The sequence below is a fragment of the Apium graveolens genome, chromosome 2 (assembly GCF_009905375.1).
Source record: "Apium graveolens cultivar Ventura chromosome 2, ASM990537v1, whole genome shotgun sequence".
NCBI lineage: Eukaryota > Viridiplantae > Streptophyta > Magnoliopsida > Apiales > Apiaceae > Apium > Apium graveolens.
Genome location: NC_133648.1, coordinates 243,376,037 through 243,383,689, shown reverse-complemented (window position 1 = coordinate 243,383,689; position 7,653 = coordinate 243,376,037).

The following is a 7,653-nucleotide window of genomic DNA, read 5'->3' as shown; positions in this document are numbered from 1 at the left end:
GGTGACTTTTCACACTCTATGATTACTGGAGAAATACTCTGATAATAGCATAAATTCTGATAAGCAGTCGTGACTCACTTACACTGAGAAGCCACTGCAAAATGGAATTTAAAAAGATGCACAAAATTAGCACAAGCCAGTTGAGGTGGACTCATGCATGAACTCATTCCATAGTAGGCGTCAGAATAATGACAAATTTTAAGTAAAGTTTTAGTTATGCCTTATTTCTAAGATGTACTGAAGTGAATCAGACTTTACTCTTTGTCTGATATTTAGCTTAATGCACACATTAACACTCCATATGAATGATGAAAATTTTTATGGTGATCCATGTTGATGAACAATTTATGTGTCAGATTGCATAAATTCTGAGGACAGGTTCTATTGAACGTTCGGATGATTAAGTTCTGAAGAATCGATATCAGAATTTGGGTGAAGAATTACGGAGATAGGCATTCATTTTTCGAGTTAAGAAATCATGTTCTGATGACTGTTAAGTTCTGATATAAGTCTAAGTTCTGATATTAAATTCTGATCCTTTACTTGACTTATTTGTGATTACAATTTGAAACAATCTCCTTTTCAATCAGAATATGTTTGGGTAGAATATTAACAGTCAATCTAATTAGGGTTAGTAGAACACGTACATGCACAGTAATTTTACTTGTTTCTTGTGCGCATTAAACCCTGTCTTACACTTCCAATGACTGTTTTTCATTTTCCCAGTCTAGGGAGACGGGGTAGAATTATTTCTACCTGTCCGCATTAAATTATCCATGCATCTCCTGACATTCTATTGCCTATATAAACAAACACCTCCTTCCAGCTAAACATTATTCCCTTCCTCAAACACTTACTCTCTTTTCCCTCATATACACAACATCATGGTTAACTACAATATGTTTTTAAACTATGAGACCTTCAACATGGAGTTAAGCCGTGAGGGATGGCAGCAGGAATGGCACGTGACTGTCATTCCTGATGAGATTTGGGACTCGGTTCCCCAGGAGGTTCTCACACACCTCCTGCTCTTTTACATGGACTACCATCGCCATCTGGAGCGATTGGAGGAGGAAAGGTTGGAAGCTCTCCGCCAGCAAGAGCGAATCATCAGACTCACTATTCTTTTTCTAGAGAGTAGGAAGAAGAAATAACTTATTTTCTTCTTCCTGTTTTTCTTCATCGTCAGTTTTGCCCTGCTTCTTGAGCTAGGACTAAGGCTGTTGATGTTAGGATTAGAAGCTTAGGACAGTCTTGTAATTCTCTGATGTAATTTCAATTTCATGAATGTATTCTCTTAATATATTAATGAAATTTCTTATTTTTGCAAGATTCTGTCTCTGAGATGTTTGCACATTTACTGCACTGTTAAATCCTGATATATCCATGTTCTGATGATCATTTTAATCATTGATTTAAATTAAGTTCTGACTTTAAAATATCAGTACTTGTTTACTTGATTTATTTTTTTCATTCTCACACTTGAAATTTATTTTCAGAATATTGGTTTTGCAGTGAAAATACTTGAATAAGTGGGAACAGTTTAAATTTTGAATTAAAACTGACTTACCTCAATTAATGGGATTACTGGGTAAGTGGAACAGTTTTTCCTTGAAAACCTGCATGTGATAAGTAATGATTACTATTTTTCCGTGCCCATTAACTATTCATTATTGCTGCATGTCTGACAGGTGTCCAACGGTTATATTTTTTTTACCAAGTATAAGTAAAAGAGAGAAGATTATACAATCTTTTATTTACTTTTAGACTTTATCTCTCTTTCTTTGCTTTTACTCTCTCTCATCTCTTGACGTTGGTTTTTCATACAGACATTTTATCAAACACCTAACAGGCTCTCTTAATTTTCGATTTTTCTCATGGCACCTAAGGATTTGATCATTGATGGAGCTAAGTTCGTTCCAAATAACTATGCTGGAATTCTCGATCATGATGAAGCTCAGTCTGAGTTGCATTTTGTTCAAGATCTTCTTGCACACAGTGAAATTGGGTATGCATTGACCCAGCCTTCAGTCTTTTCAAGCCAACAAGTTCTGACGTTTTGGCGGACTGGGCATTTTAATAATGGTGGTGCAACTGGTACTCCCAGTATTGTTTTTGAAGTGGATGATTCTGAACATGTGGTAACTCCTGGTATAATTCGCAAGGCCTTACATTTACCAGAAGGCTGTGCTTTTTCAACACCGGAGAAATCAGCTCTATAAGAGTTAATGGACAGTTTGGGGTATGAAAAGAGTTTGGCTAAGCTTGGACAGTTGAAACGGGCACATATCAGAAAGGAATGAAGCTTCTTCTTCGACTGCATCACTAAAGCCTTCGGGAATAAGTGTTCAACCTTTGATGTCATTCCAATAATGAGTCAGCACATCGGGTATGCTATTATTAACCAAACTCATTTTGATTTTGCAAGTGCTGTGATAGGTTTCATAGGGGATAGGATGATAGAGGATAGAAATGTAGTTTACTTTGCTAGATTCTGTCAGCTTATATATACCTTTTGCTGTGCTGATGCCCCTCAACTAGCTAGTTCTTTATATCCACCCTTTAAAATTGCAAAACAAGCCTTTAATGACTTGGTAAATGCTGACCTTAAGAAAAAGGTGGTTAGACCTTTACAGATTCCTCAGTCTGTAAAACAGATCTTGGTAAATGCTGATCCTGAAACCTATAGATCTGTTTATCCTAATGTACAACCCACCGCCACATCCCAAACACCACAGCAACCATCAGAACATACCACTCATACATATATACCTCAACCCTCCCTCAGAACATATCTCAAATCATATCTCACAACTTCACAGACAGCTCAACCTTCATCCTCAGCACCTACTGTGAAGCCTTCATCTTCCAAGCCCAAGAGGACAAAGACTGTTCCTCAAACACCACAGAAGAGAAGGAGGATTATTCTGAGAGATGAGTCTGATAGTGAGGAACAGGTTTCTGCATCAGAACTTGTTGTTAAAGAAGCTGAGAAAGTTCCTTCTCAGAAGGATTCTGGAATTGGGGGATCTAAGCTTCTCAAAAGGCTTAGAAGAATGACTTCTGCTGAACCTCCCAAGGAATCTCCACCTTCAAAGAGATACAAGAAACAGAGAGCTAAAAGGCCAGTTTCAGATGATGAGGAAGCAGCAGCTAAGGAAGGAGATCAGGAATCTCTGATCTCACAAGAACCAGAATTTGCTGAAGCCACTGCTTCTCCATTGACTCCAACTCATGACGCTGCTACAGAAAAGGCCAACACACCATCTGTGTCTTCTATACATAAGACTGTATCTCCTGTCAACCCAGGCACAAGTGTTGAAATTGATATTCAGAACCTGGTTGTGCCTGAGGTACTCTACTTAGAAACTCCAACAACAATTCATCCATCAACAACACTTGTTACTGATGCTACTCAAACTCCAGAATTGTCTACTACACCTTCTCTGCATCTAGATGTTGATGATCTGAATATAGGTGAGCATCAGGATATGGCTGTTGATCAGAACTTGGAACCAGATCAGCACTTAGAGGGTGATGCTGAAGCCTCAATTGCTTCTCATACTGTTGTTCTATCAGAAGATGCTGATTCTGTTAGTTCTGATGCTTCCAATGCTGATACTACTGGTGCTGATGCTTCAAATACTGATCCTACTGGTGATGCTGGTATGAATGCAGATGCTGCTGGTCCTTCAGGACATGCACCTCAACAAACTGTTCATAAATCTGAACTAGTTAAGAAGTTTGTTACAAGAGAAGCACCAGTACCTTGGAGTGAAACTCCTCGAGGACAGGAGTGGACTAAGGAATGGAACTCAGTTACCTTTGTTCCATCTAAAAAGATTCTTGCTGAGCACTTGGCTAAAGCTGATGAGCTGTTCATTAATGATGATTTCAAGACACAGCTTCGGGTCACTGGATTGAGTACTAGACATCTTCAAGGTCTCCATTCAACGACTCATGCAGAGTTACATAAAATTCAGGAAGAATTGCTCAAGCAAGAAATAGTTAAGAAACTTGAAAAGAAAAGTTTCTTTAAACCTACCTTTGACAGAGTTGCTTACATTGAGAAGACCCAAGAGAAGCAACAGTCTCATATTGATGATATTTTGAAAAATCAAGCTTCTCAGCAATCTCAACTCGATGAAATCCAAGCCTCAGTGGAATTGCTTGTCTCTCTTATGTTACCTGCTGATGCCAAAAAGGGGGAGAAAGTAATTAAGTCCAAATGCAAATCTGATAAGACACTGAAGGGGAAGGATGATGAAAAAGATGACCAGGGAAACTCTGGAATGGGTGGAGGTCATGGTCAAGGTAGAAGTTTCTCATCAAGAAGAGCTGAAATTACAAGTCAAGGGACAAGTTCTGATGCTGGAAAAAGAATTACTTCTGCTACTGGTAAAAGGATAAGTTCTGATGAACTTTTGGATCTTGATGAAGAAATGTCAAGACAGTTATTTCTTAAGGAAAATCCAGGAATGGACTTGGAGAGTCTAATGGAAGAAGAAGCTAGACTTAAGTCAGAAAAAGTTAAATCTAAATCTGAAGCTTCTATTGGTAAAAAGAAACTTCCAAAGCTCAAAGGCATTGTGATAAAAGAAAGGACAAATCCTGAAGCAATCAAAGCTAAATCACAATTGTAGATAGATCCAAGGTCCAAGGGCAAAGAGAAAGTTGGTGAACCTATCAAGGTTTATGTGCCTCCTGTGAATGAAGAAATTACTGATGAAGATGCTGATCTTGCTCTGACTTCAAGAAAAATTTCTAAGACAACCTCTGACATGGCTCAAGTTGTTCAGAGTCAAGAGATAGTTAATTCTGATATCTCAAAGAAGCAAGTAACCTCTAACATGGCTCAAGTTAACTTGATATCAGAAGATAAATCAAAGGAAACCTCTGACATTGCTCATGTTAAACCTTCAAAGATACTCCTACCAGGATTCACTAAAGCCAAACAGACTCAACCTTTGAAGACTGCTGCAAGTGGTTTTGAAGCAAGAGTGGTTACTGGAATGGAAGCAAGAGATAAAACTGGATTGGGAAGTGCTGATGAAAGAAGAGTACATAACACAACCAATGATCCAACTTCCTTAAGTGAACCAGGTATTGGAGCAACTCCTGAGAGATTGAATCAACTAGAGCCTGTACAAATGGTTTACCATACCTACTTGAAAGAACACATCTTGTTGCACTTCATGACAGATGGTAGGGTTTATCATATAAGGGAAAATGCCATTCCACTGAAGTATTTTGAAGAACTGGAACATGTATTATTCTTACTTCAAGTGAATGACAAAATAACAGAAAGTGCTGCAAACTATTTGAAGAATCAGATTCAGAGACAGAAAAGGCTTTATTCTGTTAAGTCTGACATCACATATCTTCCAAAGTACAGAGATCACAAGGGTGATATTGTTGAGATGAAGCCCAACTCTGCTAAGATTATAACTACCTTTCTGGGTTACAGGGCCGTGGAATTCAATCTTGAGTCTGACAAGGCATATTTGATCAGACTGGATCAGGACATAAAGAAAGCTAGAATTAATGATCTCAGGGCTGCAATCTTTCAAACTGGTGAAGATTCTGCAGAACTTAAAGATGCTAAAAGGAGGATGATTGATGAACTCAGATATGCTGAGAGATGTTTGTTGAAGAACTATCTCAGTACAACTCCTGACATCAGAGAGATCAGAAGATGAAGCCAAGTCAAGATCTACAACTACTTAAATTCTGATATGAATACAGACTAAAGTTGTTATCAGAAGTTAAAATTGGTAAAGCTTTAAGGACTGTAAGTTGTAGTTATCTAGTCAAATTCTCATGCATTTGTACTTAATGTTTTTGACATCATCAAATATCTGTTAACTTGTATATTATGCTAATTTACAAGTTGGGGGAGATTGTTAGATATATTTGATAATGTTATGACTAATGTGATTTATGTTTAGTTTACAGATCTTACTAATCAGAACTTATACTGAAGTCAGAACTTAAGTCATCAGTACTTAAGGTTCATAAGATATTTATCAGAAGATAATATCAGGACTTAAAGGAAACGATCAGATAAGGAAGGCAGTTGATTCACAGGAAGAGAAGATCGAGACAAACATAAGAAGAGATATGCATGAAGAAGGAATTCTATGAAGAATAGAATACTTGGAAGAAAAGATATCTGATTGATATATTTTAGGAAGCAGAATTATATTCCATATCAATTAGCGATTATCTTGTAACTGTGTAGTATATAAACACAGACATAGGGTTTACACTAGAAGTGTTATCACAATCAAGAAGATTATTCATTATAACCCTAGCAGCTCTCGTGATATTTGTTCATCACTGAGAGAGAACAGTTCCATACTGTAACAGAGTTTATTGTTTTGAATAAAGTTTGTTTTCTGTTACTTGAGTTATTAAAGTTCGATTTGATTGTGCTATACACTGTATTCACCCCCCTCTACAGTGTGTGTGACCTAACATATTGTTATAAAATTATGTAGGATAAGAATATGCTATCGGATTTTATTTCGGGTTTCGGGTTTGGATCGAATTTGGAACGGATTTCGGGTTTCGGGTCGAGTATTCGTTTGGTATACCTAAGATCCAGATCCAAATCCAAATCCAAATTTTTTCGGGTCTAAAAATAAGATTCACATCCGGATCCTAATCCAAAAAATTCAGTATTGTGAGCTCATCAATAATATAAATATATTATTATGTCTCTTTCTTCAATTATATTTTTGACACATTTTTTTTATCGGAATTTAATACAATAATTAACTCTCAAAGTTGTCAAATTATTCATATACAAGTATAATTAAAAAAAATATGTAAGACATGGAGGATATAAAACAGATAGTTGCGCTTGCCTTCGCTTAGAAAGTCTACTCCCGTATTAGACTATTAGAGTAGTACATCTTTATTAGAATATATCACACTCTGTTTTTATTTTGGGAGGGTGCCAAAATATGTCAAAACTAGGCTATTTTGTTTGTGTTGTGCAAGACATGCTTGTATCATAATAAGACTAAATCAAATTGACAACCATAAGAATTAGTTGTATGATAATCTAAATTTGTATTTTGAACTATATTACTTGAGTCTGTAAAAATGTCAAAGATTAGACTGAAGTATTTTTTTTATAAACAGTCTCAAGCGTAAGAATAAACTCTGGAAGAAGATCAAGATGATCATGCCTCATAGAAATTGTAAAGAATCTTGGAGTTGAATAAATCTATTTTAGGAAAAATGTTCTAAGTCAAGATATCTACAAGTCACAGATCAAGTCATATAGAGAAGTCATTCGAGAACTCCAGAATGACTTATCGAGAAATCCAAAACAGCTTGTAGAGAAGTCTTAGAGATATAGAAAACCCAAATGAAGACATGAAGATTGGAGATATTGACAAGTCAAATTATCATTAGAGATCTCAGAGATATCTACAAGTCAAAATGTATATAGAGATCTCTGAGATATCGACAAGTCATTTCTGCATTAGAGAACTCAGAGATATCGACAAGTCAAAATGAAGATATGAAGATTGGAGATATCGACAAGTCGATTTTCTCATTGGAGATCTCAGAGATATCGATAAGTCAATATGCTTATAGAGATCTCATAGATATCGACAAGTCATTTCCACATGCAGAAAT